At 36.1% G+C, this 27,500-nt stretch overlaps 1 long non-coding RNA gene across 1 annotated transcript; it reads right to left on the minus strand.

Moving 5' to 3' along the window:
* Window positions 1–9,194: 9,194 nt before the first annotated feature.
* Window positions 9,195–15,595, minus strand: LOC106871670 (uncharacterized). Its single transcript, XR_001409687.2, has 2 exons — window positions 13,827–15,595; window positions 9,195–10,013 (listed from the first exon to the last, which is right to left on the minus strand). It is a non-coding gene; the product is annotated as an uncharacterized LOC106871670 (long non-coding RNA).
* Window positions 15,596–27,500: the final 11,905 nt, after the last annotated feature.

Raw genomic sequence — 27,500 nt, forward strand, 5'->3', positions numbered from 1 at the left:
TTTCATTAACATGTTTCTTTTCTAAGTCTCACGTATAAAACTCAGCGAACTTGGAGTCGTGTGGAGCAGGTATTGTGTTTGATGTTTGACTTCACAAAATATGAACAACATGCATGATGCATGATGGAATGCAGCGTCGGTAATATAGATATGTGTATGAGTGCGCGTGTGTGTGTGTGTGTGCGTGTGTGTGTAACATAAGCAATGTCTTTTATTCACTTCAAGCCTTGAGAGTGACTTAATCATGAAGTAATAAACGGGAATAGATGTGATAAAAGAAGAAAAAAAACACACACACACTCACTGCTACCCCGCGACAATAACTGGAAATTAAAGATATTTAGCAATTATAGGGATGAATCTATTTATATTTAGTTTAGAAAGAATTGACAAACTTTTCGTTTGCTATAAAATTTTCATTCTTTGAAACTAAAATATTTCACGTTTGTCTTTGTTGTTGAAAAGAAGAACTAAACTGGAAGTCCCAATTGTCGAGAATTCTTGCAGTTCCAAGCAATGCTGATTTTTGTTGTTGTTCTACCTTCACATTTGCATCGATCTTTTTCAGCCATGTTCGCAGTTGAGTGCCGATACTTCCAAGTGCACCAATTACTCTTGGTATCACGTCTATTCTCTTCATTGACCACAACCTTCGTATTTCCCACTTCAAATCGTCACAGTTGTTTATTTCTTTCTTCTTCTTTCACAGTGATCCTGTTGTCATATGTTCTTTCCTTTTTTATTCACCACAACAATGTCGGGTGATCGCACTGGATCATTGCATCACGCAGGATTTTGCAATTCTCATTTTCGGTGACTCCTTCTGGAGTTTGCTCATATCACGTCTTTGCTCTTTGTAGGCCGTGATTTCTGCTTCGATACAGTCGTAGCCATTGATGACAGTGTGGCAAGAATGATCCATTGGGAGTTCTGTGGAAGTCACGGCCTACAAAGAAGAAAGACGTGGTATTATCAAACCTCAGAAACAGTACTCGAGAATGAAGATTGCAAAATCTTGTGGGATACAATGATTCAGTGCGATTACCTGATCAGACATCGGAAACCGGACGTTGTTGTGGTGAATAAAAAAGAAAGAATTTGTTTGATAATCGACATAGCGTGTCTCAGTGACAACAGGATCAAAGAGAAAGAAGAAAAACTGAACAACTACAATGGTTTGAAGTGGGAAATACGAAGGTTGTGGTCAATGAAGAGAACAGGCGTACTACTAATAGTAATTGGTGCACTTGGAAGTATCGGCACTCAACTGCCAACATGACTCAGAAAGAAGGATACAAATGTAAAGATAGAACATTTACAAAAATCAGCCAGAGTTCTTGAAGCATGACCAGTAAAACAAGGGTCACCTTAGTCTGCTGGCTGTGGACAGCTGACATTTCCCATCATACCCAACAAAATAAGCTGTGAGTTTTCATCAAATAATAATAATGATAATTTCTACTATAGGCACAAGGCCTGAAATTTTGGCGAGCGAAATAGTCGATAATATCGACCCCATTGTTTCACTGGCACTTAAGTCATCGACCCAGAAAGGAGGAAGGGCAAAGTCGACTTCGGAGGAATTTGAACGCAGAATGTGAAGACAGACGCAATATCGCTAAGCATTTCGCCCGGCGTGCTAACGATTCTGCCAGCTCGCCGCCTGCTTTATTGGGGACAGCAATGATTTTGAGATTGCTACTCGGATGTTAAATATTGTGGAAAGAGACTCTGTGAGAGATCCTTGACAACAGGTTGTTGTCCGCTCTTACAGAATTAACCAGAGCCAGTGAAATTCAGAGCTCTGAAAAGTGAAGTGTGCAATGGTAATAATGTAATAATAATAATCTGCTACATTAGCACAGACTTAGATTTACAAATGCCGGAATCGTGTATCAAGTGATTCTATTGCAGAAGCCTTGAAGAGCTTCTGTAGAAGGTGGACACTGTTCTCCTTTTAACAAACTAATGCAGAAATACATGGTTATGATTAAAATACGATAGAGAATTGTATAAACAAGTACATAAATATATACATAAACACATACATACATTATGGGTGTGTGTGTGTGTATATATGTATGTATGTATGTATGTATGTATGTATGTATGTATATATATATATATATATATATATATATATATATATATATATATATATATATATATATATGTATGTATGTATGTATGTATGTATGTATGTATGTATGTATATATATATATATATATGTTACACAGATAAACAGATAATGAATGGGAAAGAAGAAAACATAACATCTCGTATAAAACATTTCTATTTTAGTTTTCCGACTGTAATTACAAAGTAATAGAACGAGAAGGATGGCTATTAAATACGTCTGAAATTGTTGAGAAAGAATCAAAGGATATCATTGAATTAAATATGGCGGCTCTGACTGTATAACATTTCTCATATCACACACAAGGAACGATAACCGAGAGATGGACAGAGAAATATTTTTATAATTAGTTTTGTTAACCTCGATCGTCTAACTGTCTAACTCGATCAACTAATTGATTTTGTTTTTATAAAAGATGAGGCTCAAATGGGAATTTGATCAAGACAGATAAATAAAATCAGTTAAAACTTAATAAATTAAGCAAAATAAACTGAAAGAAGGCCAAATAAATTGAAATCAAAATAAAACGAGAATACAGCAGGATATATGTCTGTCTATCTATCTGTGTATGTAACTCAGTTTGTGCCACTGTGTGTGTGTGTGTGTGTCTGTCTGTCTGTCTGTGTTCCTGTGTGTGTCTGTGTGTGTGTAATGAAAAATTAAAGCTTTTTTCGTTCGTACAATCTAGGGAAATTTTGAAAATCAGCGATCATGCCTATATATCCAACTTTATCACAACAATAACTTACTTCACCATAACTTACTTCACCAAAATTCTAGTCGTTCTATTGACGGTTTGTCAATAGAAAGTGCGCTAAATGTAAAAAAAAAAAAAATACTCTTTCCATCAGGAAAGGTACATTTACAGAAAACTCTAAGTTGCCATTATACGTAATTTTTCATTAAGTGTTTGATTTCATTTTCGAATTAACTGTGACGATATCTGCAAGTATGAATTGCATTGATATAAAAACTGCCGTTCTGTGGCGCGCGCGCACTCTTTTTTGCTGGGTGGGGAGGGGTGTATGGATCAATTTTGGAGTTTTTTATATATAAAATTTGAAATTAATTAATTTTTTTTTTGCAATATTGTTAATCTCCGTATTTTTTCCACGTAGATCGGAAAAAAAAATATCGAAAAAAGTTAAAAATTAAAAATTTGGGGTCGGGTGGAATTTCAGATTTTGAAAACATGCTTTTTTTTTTTTTTTTTGCATATTCGGAATCTCTGTCATCGAAAACCTAGGAATCCACTGCGAAACAACAACAAAAAAAAAAATTCCCGAAAGTTCGGTTCTTAGGTGGAGGTGACTGTCGTCCAGCTCCACCGTAAAACATTCAGTACAACTCTTCTTACCCACAACTAGGCTTATACTGCAAAATATTCAATACAGATCTTCCTGCACAAGTAAGGTATCAAACAGCCTTGAAATATGCTAAAAATAACAGCTAAATCACCCTTAACTTTTTTCTACCATATTCAACACCATATTTATGATACCATTCGGATAAATTTTTACAAGAGCATCTCCATGCAGTTCATTCATAAAAAAAAAACTCGGATTTCTCGCGTGTAATCAACTACTTTGACCTCCTAATGTGCCGCAGACCCCTTATTTTTCTTCGAAAAAATGCATGGGGTAGGAAATTGGAACCCTACCTCCCTGAAATTATTTGAAAATGTGTATAAATATGATATATATATTGTACAGGCCAAAACAATACATAAATGACAAAACACACCTTTACTCACTCTCTCCCTCTCTCCACACGAAGTCGAAGCGTACTAGTTACGCGATTAAAATTTCGGCGGAAAAATTGCTAAAGGAAACTGGAAACATTTGGTGCCATTTCAAAACTATTTTTTAGTTTAGGATTTATATACCATTGGATCCATATATGCAGTAATTTTAACAGGTATGTAAAAGATATTTTGTCTTAATACGCCTTGACTTGTTTCACTCAAATACTAACATGGTTTTTTGTCCAAACATCGTTACCACTAATTTTTATAACTTCAGCATTCATTTGTTATTCTTTTCAAACTTCTTTCAGTTTTCAATTTAATGTAATCCGTCCTCTAGAAAATGTATTTCTGCAAAATGTCATCTTAAAATATGTGTAAAGAAAGGGGGCTGATGTAGTTCGCAACTCACCTTCAAAAGTGCATTTAAAAAAAAATATTTCTTCGGATTCCTAGATACGGTAAAGGTGCACTTGTAAAAATTTAACGTGTCTGTGTATATATATATATGTGTGTATATGTGTGTGTGTGTATATGTCTATGTATATATGTGTATATATATATAAATGTATGCATATAGTATATGTCTCTCTCTCTCTCTCTCTCTCTCTCTATATATATATATATATATATATATATATATAGAGAGAGAGAGAGAGAGAGAGAGAGAGATACATATACTATATGCATACATTTATATATATATATATATATATATATATATATACATATATACATAGACATATACACACACACACACATATACACACATATATATATATATACACAGACACGTTAAATTTTTACAAGTGCACCTTTACCATATCTAGGAATCCGAAGAAATATTTTTTTTAAATGCACTTTTGAAGGTGAGTCGCGAAACTACATCAGCCCCCTTTCTTTACACATATTTTTCTCTCTCTCTCTCTCTCTCTCTCTCTCTCTCTCTCTCTATATATATATATATATATATATATATATATATATATATATATATATATATAGAGAGAGAGAGAGAGAGAGAGAGAGAGAGAGTGAGAGAGAGAGAGAGAAAGTAATAACGAGTGAATGAGAATAACGACGGAAGGGTTAAAATGCGTAAAAATAATTTAAAATAAAACAAAAATGAAGCCCAAATTATTGAAAGTGGGTAGAAATAAACACTACGTAGTACTATGCTAGGGTATCTGTAGAAAGTTGAATGTGATTTCGGAATATAACGTGAAAAAATACGGATTTTTTGAATTTTCCGAAAGTTCTCTCCGCACCTCAAAATTTTCCTCACAAATTACTTTATAATCGTAATGTATGTCGTTTGAAAGGTATTTATATAAAATTTCATTTGAAAAAAAACCCATTTTCCTAAATGTTACAGGGGAAAAACTCACATCTTGTGAATTTTCCGAGGTACTCTCCTCACCCCCTTGGAAAAGATTTTCCCCACAAATTTCTTTATAATCGTAATGTATGCTGTTTGAAAGGTATTTATTAAAAATTTCATTGAAAAAAATCCATTTTCCTAAAAGTTATGAGGGAAAAACTCGGATCTTGTGAATTTTCCGAGGTCCTCTCCCTGCCTTCCATTGTTTTGCTTGCATTTGTTTTTTCATATTCATTTTCTACGCATTGTTTTACACCCGTTGCACTATTTTTTCTGACTTTCGTTTCCAGGTCAAGTTGTAAACATTAACCAAAAGTTCTCATTCTCTTCTTCCAACAAACACAAAAAGCTTAAAAACGAATGCACAAGAACAGATACGAACGTAGACAGCAAAAAAAAGTTACCCCACCCCCAAAATAACACTGAATATACAACAAAAACAATACACAGCAAGGATAAAGAGACAAAAATAAAATAACTGTTTAAAAACTCTTTCTAAAAATGTTCAATGACGTTATCTGGAGTGTGAGGTTTCGAGTTGACGCCGTTCCACCTTTTCATTTATCATTACCATTCTTTCCATTCGATTTCATTTTTCCTCACTTTTGTATTTTGTTTGTCCTTGTTTGTCCCCTCTATGTTAGGCCCTGTGTTGCCACTAAAGAAATACAGTTGTAAGAAGTCGTTGAGAAGAGATATTGCTTGTTACGTGTTGCTTCTGATTTATATTTGTATATTTGTTATAATCTTGTTTTAAATCCACATTATAAAGTGGCGTATACAGCGAGTTCAAAGAAGGACATAACAGTGTCGACGGGACTCAACAAAGAGCAATCGAAATAGTGGGAGAACATGGTAGGAAGTTGACAATAATGCCGTAAAATTGATAAAATATCGGCGGCTTTACAAGCATAACTCTATATTTCCTGGAAAGTTGAGTTCCTTCATGCCAAAACCAACATAGCTCAGTTGGTACATCCATGATATTTTATTGATCTTAGAGTAATTTCAAGGCGAATTTGAGGCACGTAACTACTTAGGCATTAGGACAGTTGTGTAGTGACGTGGTATTAGTCTCCATTTCAATGCTCTACCGCCCTGGGGTGGGCCCTATTCGGGTCGATCAAAACATTGTGAGTAGAATTCGGTCGATGAGAATTGTGGCAATTTCTCAGAAGAACCAACCCAGTTCTATGCTGGAAGATTTAATCCTTGTCCTGCTTAACAGCATCTCTTGGTCATTGGATATATTTAGAGAATCCAAACATCTGAGCTCGGCCTCCAACAATAAGATAACGTGCTACCACCAACCAGGGAGACACCGGAGAAGGTCTGGATATCATGTCTTTTCTTCTGAAGCATTAAACCCTGAACTACATCAGACCAAAAACTAGAAAAATAAAACTGAAAGGTAATCCCGCATTATACACAGTTTCTTTTACTCTTTGATCTGGCAGAGTCTAGTTATGTTATAATTGAGTTTTATTATAAAATGGCAATATTATTACAGCCATAATATAATACAGCAACGGTACTATAACTATATTACAATACAAGAATAATGTATAAGCTATATTGTATGATAAAGTAATATTATTTATTATTATAGCTATGATGCAATATTACTATTAGGTTAAAGCTATCTGATAATAAAAGTCTATAATTTAAAAAATCCTTTGCCACTTACAGTTCCGGTTGGTCAAACACGTTTTACCTACGAATCATCCCACAACTTCCCCTACCTTCCAACACTTTTACACCATCTTCCCGCTCAAATATTTCATCTTTGACCACTAGTCACTCATGAAACTTCACTTCAAAGGTTTAACTCAAATATTTTATAACATTTTATCTTTTTACGTTTTCTTCACATTTCATTTCACAATTATTGTCTTTCGGTATTTGATCAATTCATCGTCTTATTTCTATGCAGTGCACACACACACACACATCTCCCTCTCTCACTCTCTTTCTCTCTCTCTCTCTCTCTATATATATATATATACAAATATATATATATATATATTCTTATTCATCATTCTTATATCTATCTATCTATCTATCTATATATATATATGTATATATATATATATATATATATATATATATATATATATATATATATATATATATATATATATATATATACAAATATATATATATATATTCTTATTCATCATTCTTATATCTATATATATGTATATATATGTATATATATATATATATATATATATATACAAATATATATATATATATTCTTATTCATCATTCTTATATCTATCTATCTATCTATCTATCTATCTATATATATATATATATATATAAATATTCGTATACACCTTTCTTATATCTAATATATATATATATATATATATATATATATATATATATATATATATATATATGAATATTCGTATACACCTTTCTTATATCTAATATATATATATATATATATATATAAATATTCGTATACACCTTTCTTATATCTAATATATATATATATATATATATCAGCTTATACATTATCTTGCCTCTCTCAACGATATATATTTACATATACGTCGATTTTTCTATACCTAGGATTACAGTTTTTACATTTCCCTTTTTATTTCATAACCACCTCCTAAAGTTTCGCTCAATTCGTTAATAGACACATATCTAAATTCAATCTTCAGGTCTCATTCCCAGAAACTGAGAATAAAGAATACACAAAGTGGAACATCGTCAAAGGATAGAAATATTATCGAATATCATTGGTTGGTTCTTACGACCCTCATTAAAATATTGTTGAGCAAAATTTTGTTTTACCTTATAAAAACGAAGAGTTTGGCATTATTTTCTTGGTTTATAAATACCATAGTAATTTTTTTATTATAATGAACACACACAAAGAGACAGACATACGTATATATATATGTGGTAGTGATGATGATGGACAAAGACCGCTGGAGAGAATTCGTCCATGGATCTCGGGAATTTTACCCACCCTAGATACATAGATAAATATGTATGTATACATATGTGTATGTGTGTGTCTTTGGCAGATTTGATATGGTGACTGAAGGAGGCTAATATACGAAATACTACATTACTTGGTCCGTAGTTAGACATGCAAAACCATACAGTGTAATTTCCAGGAGAAGCCGTCTCTGCTCCGAGGAATCCCTGTCTATTCTGTAGACTAACGAGAAGATACTTAATGGGAATTTCTGAAAGACTATCGAGATGCCTACACGCATATAAATGTACTTTCGCACAATGAGGTGAAAATGAATTTTGAGTAACCGTTAACTTAGTGTAATTTCATTTTATTTTACTTTAAGGAATGGATGACTTTAAACCTCCTCGTACTTCTAAGCACCTACTAACTCGCTTTGTGATTATGAGTGCGCCTAACCTCGCGTGTGTGTATGCTCACATTTTTGCTAATGCTTGTATGAGCGTGTGTACTCGTGCCATGCTGCTTGCCCGAGGGCGTTTATACATACATATCTGTTAACGGTTATTTTCAATACTCTTCTCGCTGGATTAAGTGTTCGTTTCTCTTTTTGTCTTCTGCAATTTTATTTTTGGATCTTCTATATATATGAAGAATTTTCCTCCGTCTGACTGTTTTTGTCTCTCCAAAACAGAAAGTTGCATTGTGGAACAGTCATTTTAACGAGTTTCTTTCTTTATTTATTTATCACCCGACGAGATACGTCTGCACCACCGGATACTCCTGAACCATTTTTTGCGTGTCCCACAAGAGGAGTCGATGCTCGATGTGTCGAAACAATTGTTGGGATTAATAATACATTCTCGTATATTCCATCTTCTGTCTTTCATTTGTTATTTACATGCATATATATATAAATATTTTTAAAAATGTAAAGGGTATGTCTGCTAAATATTCATATTATAACAATTAATAAATAATTTGTATACATAATTTCAGATTTAAAGAAAGTTTAATGATTATATGGGTGTCTATTTACTTCTGTCATGTTTGTGTGTATCATAACTATATTACATTATCGATGTAATATACGTTTATTGTAATATTTACTGACACTTATCTGTGAAGTAGTAGTTTATATCATGGTGTCTGAAATAACTACTTTATTGGTAAACTAGTTGTTAGGTTGTGGTTGGCTGAAATAATTTTATATTATATCTCAAGTAAAAATAATTCGAATCCTCATAAATATGGCAAACTCATCCATCTCATTTATTCCTTCTGTTGTGCTTTTAACCATTCTATTTTTTGCCTCTCCATTTTCTCATAAAACTTCGAAATTACTTCAATTGATATTTTTTTATGCAGGCCATCAGGGAAAAAATTTCTAAAAATATGTTCCAAATAACTCACTTGTAAATTAGTTTTTCCTGTCAGATTGTTGCATAAAATTCTATAGTTTCCTCCTCACTTTCTCACTCTCCAACTATCACTTTTTTCAGTTTATTCTTGTATATAGCCTTCTGCCTTTTCTCTTTCTATTATATTTTCTTTGGCGACTATGTAACCTAACCACTCATTATACATAATTTATATACATACATATAAAGAATGTGTGTGTATATGTGCTTGCGTGTGCAAATGCATAGAGGAAAGACCAATACATAAAGTTTTTCAGCGCTAAATCTACTGGATAGCCTTCTTTTGACAGTGTACTCGTCTTCCGCAGATTTATAAGCATTGCATAATCCATAACAAGTAGGTAAAGTTTGTAATTGTACCCATGAAGAATGCCTGACAACTTTTCCCATCCTGAAAGAGTAGAAAGATAGTCAGTGTACCAAAACATAATAGCATTAATGAAGGAATTTGATATTTCATAGAGATTTAGGATGTGTGCAAGAGGAGAGATCTTATTTACATAACCAAATGCTTTAGAAAATCTCAAAAGTTATCAAAAGATCGCGTTTTCTGGTGCAGCAAGAATCGGTCTACAGTCTTTGATCAGCAGTATTTCTATTTGATTTGAGGCCAAATCGGAAATTTACAGTTAATTTCACCGTTCTTACTGTTAGTCTTGTGAGTGATAAAGTAATGTTTGCCGGTGATTCGAACTCGTCTGGCGTGACTCAGGCGTTCAACTTGTTATTGCCAAAGATCTTTCTTAGCTTAGGTATGGCATAGCAGGCAAGAGAATTATTTAATTCACCCGATGAACAGCACGAAGACTTCAAATTCTTCGTTCAGGGTTACAATTCTGTTGTAAATTTGTAGGGGCGGAAGTACAATGACAGAAACTGAAGCAGAAGCGAGAAACACAGGACATCTCTGTATTTTACCTTTTGTATTTGTTTTATAGGAACTGATATATCCCACACAACTCCCTCCCCCCTTCCACAGTTCTCCTCCACAGCTCCCCCAGCCCTCTTCCACATCACCTACACAGTTATAAACATTTATTAACTTTAAGAACAACAGAAACAAGACAAAATGTCTGAAATGTTCTTTAAACTAAAATAAATTTCTTGTAATGTTATTAACAAAGAAATTTGAGAATTTTGTGGAATTCTTGGAGAAGAATTCATTGTGCTGTAATTCAAAGAATAAAACCCATGGGTAATATGAAAATGAAGACAACTTCTCTGTTTACAGATTTTCACATTTCCCAGAGGCAGATTCATTCGGTACGTTTTTTTTTTTTCTGGTAATTTGGGCTAAGACTGTCCTACTAAAGAACACACTCTGCCATTGGTGTGTCTGTGAATATTTTTCTTGAACAGACTTACCTAAGATATTGAGCTGTAATAGTGTAGCAGAGAAGATGATGTTTATGCATATCTGTGCAGGAGTGTGTGTGTATGTATGTATCTACCAGTTTAGATATCTATCTATCTATCTCTCTCTCTCTATCTCTTTCTCTCTATATAAATGTGTGAGGGTGTATGTGTATATATATATATCTTATCTATAAAAGGCAGATTTTCTGTGTGTGTGTATGTTTAAAATTCATACATTTACACAATTCCAAATTTCTTGGATTAAAGAATTGGAATTAATATTCTAAATACAATTTGTTAGGTCACTGCGTCATTTTTTCACTCAAAATAATGCCTAATAACGAATAAAATCCATAAAACTACACAAATAAACATCTCCCCCCCCCCTAACAAAATCTAATTTCCTCTTTCTACTACAAATCCTTTCAACTCCTACTTTCTCTTATGAACCTTTACGAACAATCCAACAACAAATACAAAAAGAAAGGAAGGAGAAACACTGACAGTAAAAGAAAAAAGGCATTACAAAGAGGGGACGAACAAGGACAGACAAACATAAAAGGGTGAAGTAGCTGTAGCGATTAAAAAATTAACGATTTAAAAACTTAACGATTTAAAAATTCAATAATAATTTGATTATATTTACAATGCTCGATTAAAGCATTGCTCATTACAGATGCAATTTGTAATGGCTTTCCTGAAGGATAGGCATCCGACCACCAGGGTAGACCCCTTGCTTTTTCTTTCCCTTGTTTTTGGCTTCCACTTACCTGGTGCCAAACACTCCCAGCTTCCTCGCCACAGGCTTCCATCTTCTCATGAATCTGTCTCGTGACAGGTACCTCTTCTCTAGCCTGATCTTACTACTGAGGTGGTAACAAAAAAAGTCAACTAGCCCCTGGCCAGATACAAAGGTATCCGTCACTATGCCTCTTACATGCGTCTTCCATACTGTTTCTTTCAGTATGGCTACTACGCAGGAAAAGCAAGCCTTCCTTTCCCTATTGAGGGAAGGAGGCGGTAATTGTCCAGATACCCTGGCCCGAAAGTTCTCCTGAACAGGTTGGTCAACTGATTTTCATCGTAGCCCAGGGTCTTCCCCAAGGCGTCTTCGGACCTAAATCTCACTAAACCGCTACAAAAATCCACGGTGGAACTCCTATTGCCGGCATTGCCCGCCCGAGAGAGCAACTGAAGTGTCTGACGACACTCCAATTACCAGTCCCCCAGCCTAGGTCTCTGCTTGATCCAATTACCGATGTCCGTTAAGGACGTTAATTTCGGAAGATAGAACCGGACGTGCGGTGACCACACCTGCTCTCCATCCAGGTAGAGCCAGAGGTGCCTCAACCTCAACGCGAATTTTCGCATCCTCAGCCAAGGTATCTCTAGCTCACCCTAAACAGGAAACCTATTTTTTTTGTTTTTTTTTTGTTTTTATTCTCCCTCCTCTTAATGAGGAATATAGTTCAAATAATAAACCTACAACGGCTAAAGTTCGATTTCCCCCACAGCACAAAACATTAAAGACGGGAAACCTATATTGTGTTACTTCCTCTTAACGAGGATACCAGTTCAAAAACGAATAACAGTGCGGATCCCACCCCCGCTGTGGGGGGACGCAACGATAAGCCTACAACGGCTTTAAAATGTTCAATTTTTAGCACACAGTGATGCCAAAATGGCTTTACACAGACAATTCCTTTCTCCCGTCACCGGGAGATAAACATGTGGACACGCACCGAAGATAAACATGTGGACACACACGCACCGAAGATAAACATGAGGACGCATACGCACCGAAGATAAACATGTGGACATACACGCACCGAAGATAAACATGTGGACACACACGCACCGAAGATAAACATGTGGACACACACGCACCGAAGATAAACATGAGGACACACACGCACCGAAGATAAACATGTGGACACACACGCACCGAAGATAAACATGTGGACACACACGCACCGAAGATAAACATGAGGACACACACGCACCGAAGATAAACATGTGGACACACACGCACCGAAGATAAACATGTGGACACACACGCACCGAAGATAAACATGTGGACACACACGCACCGAAGATAAACATGTGGACGCATAAACATATGTGCAAAAAATAAGTCTCCTAAACTCATTCTATTACTTGACATATTCATGAATTTATAAACGCAGCCATGATGGAACGCCTTTGGTCATAAACCTGCTGGATCGGAGCCGACTCGGGGATAAACAACAACAACAACTACTACTACTACTACTACTACTACTACTAGCTAAAATTCACCTTCAAAGTGTCTGGTTACTAAAATGCTATTCCTTCATTCATAATACACTAGCTTTGTAGAGAAAACTCTCTATCTCTCCTTCCGCCTTCCTTCCTTCTCTACCTCCCTCTCTCCCTACCCCTTTCTTCGGGACCTTATACCACTTTTACAACAGTTTATGCTCCATTTAATACACTACCTCTATAACATGCTTATAAAACCCCGTGACTGTTCTCTTCTCTCTTCCCTTCATCACTTTTACTGTGTCACAAGTTTTAGTTTTGTACGAAATAGTTTGTCGAAATTGTTCCTAGAACTACAATCGACTGAGATTCTTTTTACGCTTCCGGTAAAAACTTGCAACAATTCAAACGAAAATTCGTCAAAACAAAACTCATCCTGCTTACTTTGTGTTTGCCATAGAACAGATTAAATGAGATTAGCTACACAGACACACCTCCTAAACCCAGTTCAAAATACCTTATCCAAATCTTTCTTCTCCATCAAACTAAAATTTCCTCCACACACAGGACTCCATCTACAAACCCAGAAAAACAACAGCAAACTCACCCGCGTTTACTCCCACTTCAGGAGGAACTAAAGCGATCACGTGTAATTATTTTCTTGTTCTGCAAAAGAAATAAGAAAGCCTTGTAAATATAAGGTGAATAGAACGAGTGCACACAATTCACGAGAAAGATTTTCCTTGGCATCCATTTTAGGTATCCGTTCATCTGCTTTAATGGTTTTTGTTATAATGTTCTGGAATATTCATCTGAAAAGCTGTCCTGCCGATTGTAAAGATGTGTTGTTGAGAATACCATTGTGGTGTTCTCAACAATCTTTGTATATTCATTAAACATCAGCAGCACCATTAACACCGCCACGTGAACACAAAGAACTTGTGTCGTCTTCATCGGCAATTTCATATTCCTAGAAAGTACTTTGTGTATTGTGATTCACAATGGGGCTGAAGCGAGAGAAAGGAAAATAATAGAAGCAGGTGAAATGGCGGCTGAGAGAAAGATGAGGGAAGGAAAACGGTGAAAGAGAGAATAAAAGATCGAAAGAAAATGAAAATGAAGGTGTGAAGGTAAGGAAACTGAGATAAAAAGCCGGGAAGAAAATGGGCGAGAGAGAAATTACATAAATAGAAGATAAATATATAGAGAGAGGGGTGAGAGGTGAGAGTGAAAGGGTAAAGAATGACAGAGAGAGAGAATAAGAGGAAATAAAAAGATTGAGGTGGAGGCGATGGTAGTGATGTGTTGTGAGAATATAAAAGCAAAAGAAGCAGAAGTAGAGGAGAAAAAAGAAAAATAAGAAGGAAAAGATGAAAGAACGAAAATATATATAAAAAAAAGGAAATAAAAGAAGCGAAGAAAAAATGTGCTCAGAAATTTGTATTCATAAGAAAAGAGTGGTTTTAGGCTGAAGAAGTTCTATATTATTGTTTAGCCCAAGGTTAGAACTTGTCAGCTCCAACTACATTCAATGGTATTCCTTGCTGCGACCACCTCGGTATTTTCTGATACAAAAACAGCCTAAAGCCGTATTATCCAGCGTCTGATGACACCAGGCTACGATTTGAGAGAGATTTTGCTGTAATCTAAAAGAACGGGAAAGTGTATATCATCAACAGATTGCACCTAACCGCATGGAGTTGTATCTTGCCGGATTTCGCCCGAACACAGCGTTTGCAAACATGCACACTCGCAGACACGCACGCACACACACTCACACAAACACGCACACGCGCATACACATACAACACAAACACACCACACAACACGCAAACGCACGCACACACGTACGCACACAGACACAAGATACACATAAACACACACACACACACTAAAGCAGGAAAACAGCTAGCAAAATTTAGAAGCCATTTGGAAACCAAATATTGTGAGGGGTATTCATTTTCATTGGTGACAAATCGTTGGTGTTTTGTAGAACAAACAAATGATTGGATTATTTAACCATCCACTTCACTGAACTATCATTACACTGTTTATGATGGTTTGTTAGGGTTAGACGCAAGGCCAGGGACAGAGAAAGAGAGGGATGAGGTGAAGTCAGTATTACTGGTACTGCTTGTCTCAATCGCCGCTATTAGTACCACAGTAGATATGTGAATTGTCCCCATTCAGCAGGACTCTGGTGAAATACACGATATTCACATTTCAAGTTCAATGAACCGAACAAGGAATAAAGTATACTATCGATAACAACCAATCCATGTCCGAAATTGATATGAAATAGATCCAGGCTGGTAAAGAAAAAATCTACTGTAATCCATTGTTGTTTCGCGTGATTCTTCTTTCATTAATCTTTATTGTGTGTGTATGTGTGTGTGTGTGTGTGTGTGTGTGTGTGTGTGTGTGTGTGTGTGTGTGTGTGTGTGCGTGCGTGTGTGTGTGTTTAGATTTGTTTAGAGTTGCATAGAAAAAAGCTTTAAAACTGTAACTATGTTGTGATGTCAGCATTATTTAACTACGTCACAGGAAAAGGCATACTCTGCATATTAGTCTGGACATTAAAGTTAAGTTCTGCAAGGATTTCCAGACGTACAAATACACATTTCATATCTGTGAGGTGCACAGGCATGGAGCCATGCCTTTCCGATATTCAATTTACCAGTGAAAAAAGAAATCACTCCGTCTGATGAAATGCTATCAACTCAAAAACGTTAAATAACTCATTAAACCCCGACTCATTAAGAAGACTATCTTTCAGCCGACAGCCATTTCTTATTGTGTTGTTTGATCACCTTACCGTTGATTATTTTGTTATCCTTTGTTCATCTATTTAACCATGTACACAATTCATAATTAATTGGATTATTATTGTAATTAGTATTATTTCTGTATATTTGTCAGTTAAATCATTCACAAAAGTATCGATCTACTTCATATAGTACAATATGTAGCGGTCGACACACTGAAACGTGTGTGTGCAGAAGTATGTGCACGTGAGTGTGTGAGCATGCGTGTGTGTGTGTGAGCATGTGTGTGCGTGTGCGTGTGTGTGTAACATACTCACATACTATTTCTAGCGAGAGCGCTATTGATCCGTATCAATAAATATAATCCTTACGTTCTACTTACTATGAGTCCCCCCCAAACTATTTATAAAATAAATAAATAAATAAATAAACTAATTTGTTTTTATTTGCTTGCTTCTTTGAATGTTTCATTTGGTCTGGTGACGTCATAAACCTGCAACACACTTTTAGGAAAGAGGGACATTAACAGATAGATCACCGTTCTGTACCATTCTACTCCTCACCATCGCCATCACCACCACCACCACCACCATCATCATCATCATCATGAGATGCTTTACTTCACGCCACCTTTCCTCAAGCGTCTAAATCAGATTTGTGAAAATGAACAGTTTCAACAAGTAAAGCGTACAGATTAAATTGTTTTTAGAGAAATAATTTCTTGTATTTATTGAAATTAATTCTCCTTCTCCACCAGATCTCACTTCATTCTCAAACATGAAATGATGGTTAAAATTTGTGGAACGAACCTTGTCTCTCTGAAGACAAGACTCCTTACACTTCCTTCCATTATTACTCTCTTTCTCGGTCCCAAACAAATATGGTTGTGTTATTCACACACTCATTTTCTCCTTGAGATTCTTATAATTTCAATGCCTGATCACCATTACTTGTGATTATGGCTACTTTACCTATATTGTGCTAAACAAGATTTATGATAATCACTGGTTCTCGCTAAAAGTAAATGCCATTAATATATTGTCATAATGCTATTTCGTATAGATTTAACGAGCAAATCACTCAATTTCTTTTCCTTTCAAATACAATGTATAATTATCGACAAAATGTAATTATTTCATTTCTGTCGTAATGGGAAAATATTTCAGCTTCAGAGAATGTCTCAAAGAATTTCAGGTCAAACAAGTTGCTAAAAGCAGGAATTGGAGATAGAAAAGAAAATCAAATATACAACCAAAAGAAAAGGCTTTTGATTTTATTTATACGTCTTCATCTAAAGACATATTAAGTTAGAGACGCCTTTCTTTCGCGCTTTCTTTCTCACTTATATGTGTGTGTGTGTGTGTGTGTGTGTGTGTGTGTGTGTGTGTATGTGTGTGAAACAGCTTTCCTGTTGAACATGTATTGAAGACCTGACAATTTCTAGCTTCATTTCTTATCAAATTTTTGTATATTGTATTTTGTGAATTCGTCACAAATTGTTTAGGAATGTGCTATTCTAAAATCTATCGTTAACGTTTCTAGAATTTCACGGTGGGAAGAGTGAAGTTGGCATGTGCACGCGCGCGCGCACGAACGCACACACACACACACACACACACACACACACACACACATCTATATGTATATGTGTGTTTACTGCGTATCATGTATTTATGTGCTTGCATCAATACATTTGTGTTCGCATGGATTGTATCAAAAGTTAATAGATCTCCTCTGTTAGGTTCTCTCTTCAATTCCTGGGGCCAGCTGTACTTATCAGTTCCCAGTTACCGCCTCGGGTTACGTTTAACCACTTTTTCGTATCTCGATCTCGGAATCTCTTCTGTTTGGCAGCCAGTTTTCAATCTCTTCAATTTCTGCTCGAATTAATTTCATATTCGGTGTAATAATATAGTTTTATATGCTAATCAATGCCTTCAAATTCATTTTCGCCATAAATCAATAAATAAAGAGTTAATAGTTTTTGAAGTTTGTAAATTTTGTGTAATTCTAGCCAATCGTAAGCCACAAACACCATCATGCCTGTTTTCATAGTAACAAGCCAAATGTGAGAACTCTTTTGTCTGCGAGAAAGCACGTGTTGACAAATATGTTCTATTCATTGAGGTGGTGATGAGATGTGCTAAAGATAACAGCTAAGCAGGCTTTAAATCAGGCACCACAACTTTTTTGTGTTGTATTTTGCATAATCTTGTGTAGAATACAAATTCGCGAAAATTTTCTGAAAATTCCAAAACATAAAAAAAGTAATGAGGCGTTCTATAGCGTGCGTAAAGCAGAATTTCGCCAGAATTTCATTTGTTTATGGTGAACATAGGAAATATTTTAGTCACTCTTTCACACCCGGCTGGGAAGCTAGGTTGAACTAGAACCCTCCACATCATAACCATCGGCTTTATACTTGTACTGTTATCTAGCACACCCAGAAGTACCGTTTAACATTTCTTTTTCTTTTCTTTTTTTTTTTTTTTGAGTCGGTCGGTGAGGATAACGGCTCATAATTTTAAATTTCATTTTCCTGTTTTTTGTTTTTACTTCTCCTTCACCTGACTCTTGTATTGCATCTCCAATTGTGCTTCAGCCACCGTCGTACCCGTTTGATGGGTGATGTTTCCAATAAGATCACGGTGACTTTTATGTCAGTCTCGATTAACAGCAGCAAGAGAAAATATTATAGTCGGGGGTTGAAGTATTTGGCGGGGATGTGAGTAAGAGAAATGTATTTCGGTAAGTTTTCATTTCGATGATTCACCGACAGACAACTGGCATATTGACAGGAAATAGACAATTGATTAATGTGACAGTTGTGTTGGGTGTACGTGTGTGTGTGTGTGTGTGTGTGTGTGTGTGAGTGAGTGAATAAAGAGAGAGAGGGGAAATTTTTCTTTGAACTCTACAGGCATTATAAATATTTTCGCACGAGTTAAAGAAGCTGAAATGGAAGAAGAAAAAAGAGTTCGGTTGGACATATTTCAAGCGCATCATAGTTTAACAATATCAACCAACCTAGACTGGGGTCAGTAAACCATGACACAGAAGGCATTTAGTTGGAATAAGCTATATTGAATCTCTGGAAATCATTTGAACCTAATATTCTACGGAATCAGTGTGTGTGTGTGTGTGTGTGTGTGTGTGTGTGTGTGTGTGTGTGTGTGTGCGCGTGCGCGCGCGTACGTGTGTGTGTGTGTGTGTTTTCACACATATACACACATGTATGTATACGTATTTATGTATACGCCTTATACAATATTTATCATTCGTAACAAAACAATATAAAACGGTTCTCCCTCTTTTTATTTATCTTTGATATTCATTTGATTCATGTAGAAGTTTTTTTAAAAAATCATATTTATTGCGGGTTAAAATGTAAAACAAAAAAATGTAATTCTGAAAGTAAAAAAAGGCAGCGATCTATTGATTTTTTCTGTTCATTGCTTGTGTAGAGTGGAAGTAGCGGGAAAATGCTGGAGCTGGAATACATTTAAAAAATTACATTGACCTATATATTGATAGGCAACGGGTGGTGTTGGTTTCTGCCTTCGCCCTCATGAATCGATTATATTGGAGAAATACAGAGAGAGAGAGAGAGAGAGAATGAGTGAGAGAGAGAGAGAGAGAGAGAGAGAGGGAGGGAGGGAGGGAGGGAGAGACAGACTAACAGACAGACAGAGGGAGGATGAGTGAATGTACTTAGTAAACTATATAATAATGAAAGTGTTGCTTGAGACCGTTTTAGTTTGAAGGAAAGCGCAATAAAAAGAAACCGAGCAAAGCAGGAGCTTCTCTGAATAGCGTAGATAAGTGGGGGGGGGCGTATATCGATCTATCTATTTGTATATATATATATATATATATATATATATATATATGTATATGTATGTATGTATGTATGTATTCTTTTATTCCTTTACTTGTGTGCCAGTCATTTCATTGCGGCCATACCGGAGCATCACCTTGAAGGGTTTTAATCGAGCAATCTTTATAAGCCTAGTACTTATTCTATCCATGTCTTTTGCCGAACCTATTAGTTACAGTGACGTAAACATCTCAGCACCGGTTATCAAGTAGTGATGAGGGAAACATAGACATAAAGACACACACAGAGATATATACATATATAAATATACGACGGAATTCTTTCAGTTTCCACATACCAAATCCACTCACAAGGCTTTGGTCGGCCTGAGGTTATAGTAGAAGACACTTGCCCAAGATGCCGCACAGAGGGACTGAAGCCAGACCCATGTGGTTCGGAAGCAAGCATCTTACCACATAGCCACACACACACACACACACAAACACACACACACACACATATATATATATATATATATACACACACAGATACAGATTTATGGTGATTGTAGAACAGAACAATTAAACAAAAGATTTAATGGGCACAGATTCGACATCAGCTGCAATAACAGTCGTCCGACAGAACTTGCCAAACATTTTGTTTCAAACGGCTGCAATTTTCTTTTTCCTTTCTTTCTTTTTTCTTTCCTTTTCTTTTTGCCAGTTGTTAAATTTGGAAATTGAAGACTGATGATGTCATTCCATCAACGTGGGAACGATGGTTGCCCTCGTTCAAATTTTGGATTTGAATTTCTATAATTTTGAATTTCTATAGTTTTGAATTTCTATAATTTCGAATTTCTATAATTTCGAATTTCTATGTATCGCTTTTCATTCTGAACTCGACAAAGACAGGCTAGCTGTAGATATATCGTTCAAATATCTATTGCAATCGCATCGCGCTCTTCGTATTGTCTCTACTTTTGTGAAGAGTTACGTCAATCCTTTTAAATTATTATTATTATTATTATTATTATTATTATTATTATTATTGTTGTTGTTGTTGTTGTTGTTGTTGTTGTTGCGGCGAGATGGCAGAACCGTTAGCATGCCAGGCAAAATGCCTAGCGACATTTCGTCCGTGTCTACGTTCTAAGTTCAAATTCCGCCTACCTCGACTTTACCTTTCATCCGTTCGGAGTCGATGTAATCGACTAGTCTCTTCCCGCAAAATTTCATGAATCCTAATTTTCAAAAGAAAACTACAAATTTATTTAAAATAAAATTAAATTAAATAAATTTTTCATTTATGTAACTCCTCTCAGTCATTTGCTCACTCTCCTTTTCCTTTCCTCTTCTTCCTTTTCTCCTCCTTTGTTGCCATCACCCGTTCTCCCTTATCGCGTGTGCGTGTGTGTATCTGTGTAGCGTTCTTTTACTCATTTCCTACCACCAAGCCTTGTATGTGCACCTCTTATGTTAACTCTCTCTCTCTCTCTCTCTCTCTCTCTCTCTCTCTATCTATCTATCTATCTATCTATCTATCACTTTGTAGAGTGTTTTAATTGAGATTTTGGTTGCTACGTGAACAGGTCAAGCAATTACATTCAGTGTAGTAGTAGTAGTAGTAGCAGCAGCAGCAGCAGCAGCAGCAGCAACATTGATCAAGCTGACAAAAATAAAACAAGAGACAAGAGACTGTCACGGTGATGGCTTTAACAAATGAAGCATTTTGTGAATTAGGTTTATTAGCGTCAAATCCAAAATAGCGGAATTACGTAGACTAATTCACCAAGATCGATACCAGTCAGAATAAGCTACCAAAAATATGGTTAAATGTTTGTTTGTTTGTTTGTTGTTGTTTTTTTTTACACGGATGGTTGACAGCGAGGCTTGTTCTATTGATTTCTTTTAATTCTTCAGATTATTTTTTGTTACGATTTTTTCTTTCATTTGCCGTTCACATTTTTCCTTTCTTTTCTCTGAAATAAAAAGACCAAATGAGTAAAACATTGCATTGCTAACTCATACGTCGTAGATTCAAATAATTTAAGGGAATGTTGTTAGGGGTTTTGTGAACACTTCACCTAATCTTTTGAAAATTAGTTGCTAGACTGATCTTGAGAAAGTTCTTTGCCATAGATTAGCGTATTATCCTGGAGGTGTTTGTTTGCCATCGACTTAAGGCAACAGAAATCAAAGATATGTGAATCATGTAAAGAGACATTTTCTTTTACCGCTGTTGTTGTTGTTGGCGGTGGTGGTAGTGGTGGTGGTTGTAGTAGTGGAGATGTGGTTTCAAATGATGGTGGCGGTGATGGTGGTGGTTTTTCTCCCTTTGGATCGTTTGTTTTTGTCATTTTTCTCTTTATTAAACCCTAAATTGATTTATTACTTTAATAAGTTTATAAAGGAAATGAATGAGATTAAGTGGTGTTCATGCTGTCCTTGTCAAAGATCTTACAGATGTAAATAATAGGGTTTGAGCTTCAATTAGCAATTAAAATCGAATTAGGAATTTATCGTCTGAAACTCGATGTTACTCATTTCCAATAATTCTTTCCACGGTCACGTGATCACAGAAGGCGAGATCTTTAATCGATGGAATCATCAATAAATTTATTATCGATCATGAAAAGATGAAGAGCCAAGTGAACTAGCAGGGTTTGATCCCGAAATTCTGACTTCGAAAAGGAATACGACAGAACATTTTATTCTGATAACCTACTGCACAAAGAACAAGGGTGCATCTATGTGGTCACAGATCCTGACAGAAATACCAGCCAAATTCTTCCTAATACTACTTCCTGTTGGCTTCGTAATGAAAGGATATAATTAAAGAATGTAGTCTTAGATAGACTTTGAATACAAAAACGCTTTAGTTCCGTAAGATGGAAAATTGTGGTATATTAGAAGCAGAAGGTTATTTCAGTCCTTGTGGACTGAATCTGTCAGAAATATATCTCTTCATCTCTTAGTGCCGATTAAAATTTGGTAGAAACTGCCCTTTTTCCCCAGTTGGATTTGAACCTACATAGCTCTTATCACAATGTTTTCAGCAGTCCTTCATACAACTGTAGTTTTCAGGATACTCCTGCAATCGGGGTGCGGAGGTAAGTTGTTGTTTAGCCCAGGTGAGCTCTGGATTAACAGACCTACGATCAAAGACGTTCTAACAATGACAGTCTTGCCTTTATTTCACGCAGTGTATAATAGCCATATGTTATCTAATGTATTCCTTTTTTTCAAACGGGAGGGAGGCTTGCCTGCTATTTCTAGTCAGTCACTCACAACAGGTTATGCGAGGTGATTGTAATATATGGTATTTGAGGCAGCAGCAACTAATAGAAGAAGAAGAAGAAGAAGAAGAAGAAGAAGTAATTGGCTAAAAGTTAAAGTTTCAAGGAAATCTGAAGTATTTCTCCTTGTATTAATCATTTTTCTTTAATTAAGGATTTAGAGAAAAATTAAGCTGCAGAAATGAAAGCATCGACTTTATTAACATTTTTTGAGTTTTCAATTAAAATTTGTGTTAATGAGGAGGGCATGATGATGATTATGATGGTAATGACTATATTAATGATGGTGGTGGTAATAGGGGTGGTCGTGATTGCTACACCCAATCCAATGAAATCTTGTCTGGGGTTTTATCTTCATCAACACGCTTTGCTTATCGAGAATGAATTGCTACAGGTCACCTCTCTCTCTCTCTCTCTCTCCTCTCTCTCTCTCTCTCCTCTCTCTCCCCTCTTTCCTGTCTTTCTTTATCTCCCTCCTCTTCTTCATCTATATTTCTGTGTCTCCGCCCACAACACACTCACACACACACACACATTCTTTTCCATCGTCCTTCTACCACAAACCGGTGAAAGACTTCCAAGACAGGAGAATATCTGCGTATATGTATGTATGTATGTATGTATGTATGTTTGCATATATGTCTATGTACGCATGTGTGTGTGTGTGTCTGTAAACATGTGTATATATGCACGTAGTTTGTGCGTATGTACGCATGTGTGTACGTATGTCTATATACATGCGTGTATGTATGTGTGTGTGTGTGTGTGTGTGTGTGTGTGTGCATTATGCAATGTTAACCAATCCTAGACCCACTAAAGTGTTACAAGAAGGGGACTCAACGGTTTTGTTCTTTTCAATATTTTTTGTCAACGTTGGTGATTCGAATCATCCGACATTTATTGCAATTCTATGGGATTTATAATTGAGTAATAATTACGTCATCTTCTATCCTTATATACGCTACATACATATTGCATGTATATAAATGCATGCACACATGCACACACACAGAGAATAAATCAATCAATAAATATATATATATATATATATTCACACACACACACGCATACCAGAATAAGCACATGGATGTGAAACAAGGTGGGAAAAAATAGTACTCGAATACCGGAAGTAGAGTAATGTGGTTTATTATTATCAAAGCTGCAAAAACATCACAATAATTCAACTTAAATATCGCCACATGTCTTCTGTTTTTAACAAAATCTAATACATCCAACTTTAAAATCCTAAAAGATTCTTTAGGTGTTTTTTTTTTTCGCTAGATATGATATAACTGTTAAAAGGAGAATATTCTATGTTGTGATCTTCATGCCCTTCTCAAAACGAAATAATTCCAAACTGATTTGCTTTATAACATTGAATAGGAATCTATACACGTCACCAATTTTCAAGAATTTCTCAAACGATCCTATCCTCCGAAAATTCATTTCCAACCTTTAAACCTGACCTTGACCTCCCACCACCACCATTACCTTCACCGCCGCCGCCGTAGGCAATTTATTTTTAATTGTTTCGTGTCTAATGAAAAGCATTTGCACGCTTCACTACAAATACGGCAATCCAAATAAAAATATTTTTTCTCAATCTCTTGAATTGTTTTGACATTTTCGCCAGCGGCCAATAGTCTTTTTGTTTTTCAATTACCTAAGCGGCAATAATAATTGAATTGAGTGAATCTTGGAAGCAAGTATGGCTGTCCGTCAATTAAGCTTCCTTTCATGTTGGAAAGATTTGCTGTACAACCGCCATTTTGTTCGGCATCGTTAATCCTGCGTAAACTATCGAGGTTTCCAAGACAACTGATTATTTATATAGTTTATTGCATTTATAATTTCCCAATAATTTCTGCTTCAAACACATTTTGGATCACTTCATTTGAAGGCGTTCCTTAACTTTTCAACAAGCAACGAAGTGTTTTTCCTAAATCACAGTATTTTATATACGACTAAAAGTCATAAGCTCTTTATAATGTGTGTAGAAGAACAAAATGTGTTAAATGTATATATTCTGTACAGCTTCTCAAACCCGCTTCAAATTAATTGAATCTACTAGGGATTGTCTCTTCTATGATAGATAAGTGACGATCAGGATTACATGACGTAAACACACCAACATCGGTTGTCAAATGATGGTGGGGGGACAAACACAGACACCGAAACACACGCACACACATGTATATACGACGGACTTTCAGTTTTCGTCTATCGAATCCACTTACAAAGCTTTTGTCGGCCCGAGACTTTAGCAGCAGACACTTGCCCAAGGTGCCACGCAGTGGGACTGAACCCAGAGCCATGTGGTTGGCAAGCAAGCTACTTACCACACAGCCACTCCTAAAGAGAGAGAGAATGAGAGAAAGAGAGAGAGAATGAGAGAAAGAGAGATGGAAAGTGGAAATTTGATTCCAGTACTGCACTGGTGTTATATCGAACCCAATGGATGAAAGGAAAGCTAGCCTCGGTGGCACTTGAACTCAGTGCACAGAGTACCAGAGCACAGACCACGAGTCTACCGAACAACCAATTTGCAGCCAACCTCCGTTACTTGACCTCTGAACTTCTGGGGCCTTAGATACAACATCTCTACCAACAGACACACCGTATCATGATTTCAGGCAAAACAACCCGAACACCAGGCCTCAACTTCGTCATCAGGGACAACATCTCTACTTCACCAACAGACACAAACAGACCCCTGCAAGAATATCAAACACTCCAACATTAGTTAGACTACTTCCATAACAGCTGACTAAACACAGAATATAAATTCTAATTCTTGAACGTTTTCTTTTTTGCGAATATCTTGTGATATTTTCTCTAAAACTGCATCTATTTTTGAAACCATATTTGTCGTAACTTCACTCATCGTTTATGATTAAAATATTGCAGAGAGAAGTCAATCTTTGCCTTCATTAATTAGATATTACCCAACTGAACAAATCAATAACTAGTTGATATGGTAGTGCAGCGCACACTTGACAAGGACACTGGGGGCACTGCATTATGTCTATGATCTAAACAGCTGTATTAAGCTGGAAATGGGTGTTTGCTGTAAGCAATGAGAACACTAGAACTTTGCGGAATATTTCCTCGATTTCATCGGTGCTTGGTTAACCTGGTCCTTCGTAAGAGGCCAAGAGAGTAGTTGGGTTCTCTACTGATCTAATTCTGAACTCAAGGACACTGACCTTTTGATGAATAACTCAGATCAGAAAAATTAAAATGATTCACTTTCGATATCGGATCAGCTAAAGAAGGAATATTTTCTGAAAGCAAAAACTGTTTTCTCCAAGTTTGTTGAAACAAATCTGTTGAGTATTTCAGATCACGGGTGAGGCTTTTGTTTTCTTTTTGCATGGAAGGAGGTGGTGGTTCTGAAGGAGAAAATTTTGTGGATTGGAACATAAAAATTGAATCAGTTGTTGTTATTTTGGTTGTTGTAGTTGGTTGTATTTAATGAACAAAACTGTTTGTCGAAAATTGGCATCGGTTCTTGTCTTACAGCAAGGTTCTGAGAATTTGGTGCCGTGGTGGCTCTTCAAATAGTCCCGAATCGAACATGTAGAAATAGTCATATGTGGTAACTGCAGTGAAGCTTTCCTCTTCCATCAAATGATCACTGAAAAGACCTATCGGTAGCTACAGCATGGCCACAGTTCGCTAATTAAAACTAGTAAAAGAATGCAGAGAGAGCGCTGACAGGGTCTTCCTTTAATTAGTAACTTAAACTTGATTTGTTTCCTTTGAATGTTCGTCTCACCTGGTATTTGGTTTCGTTAGCCAGGCTAGAATTAAACTGCAATATCAGTAAATGCTATTATCGGTTTGATACAACAGCGAATACCAATTTGTCGGTGTGCTTCCATGCACATCTTCATTGGCAGTCGTCACAAATAATAACGACAAACAGCAGCAAGTATATAGAGAAAGAGATTGTGTGACTAGATGGTTCATGCTGCAATGTTGGTAAGCCAGTCAGACGGCTGGAGAACACATTCTGTAAACAATCTGACAGTTGAGTTACAAATAAGAAGAAAAGGAGATGAAATGAGGCGAACAGACTCTCTCTCTCTCTCTCTCTCTCTCTCTCTCTCTTCCTTTCATTCTCTTTCTCTCTCTATTAATAAATATAACGATTTCGTTTATGTATGTATGTATGTATGTATGTGTGTGTGTATGTATGCATGTATGAAAAGGTGATGATACTGGTGGTGCTCCAGCCTGGCCGCAGTCTTTAGGGTGAAATGCAAAAAAGAATACATGCGCGCGCACACACACGCACACACACACACACACACACACACACACACACACACACACACACACACACACAAAGTTTGGGGGTTTAATCCACAGGTGATCTAAACGATTAGGTATGCTAGG

The sequence above is a fragment of the Octopus bimaculoides genome, chromosome 18 (genome assembly GCF_046866305.1).
Source record: "Octopus bimaculoides isolate indiv1 chromosome 18, ASM4686630v1, whole genome shotgun sequence".
NCBI lineage: Eukaryota > Metazoa > Mollusca > Cephalopoda > Octopoda > Octopodidae > Octopus > Octopus bimaculoides.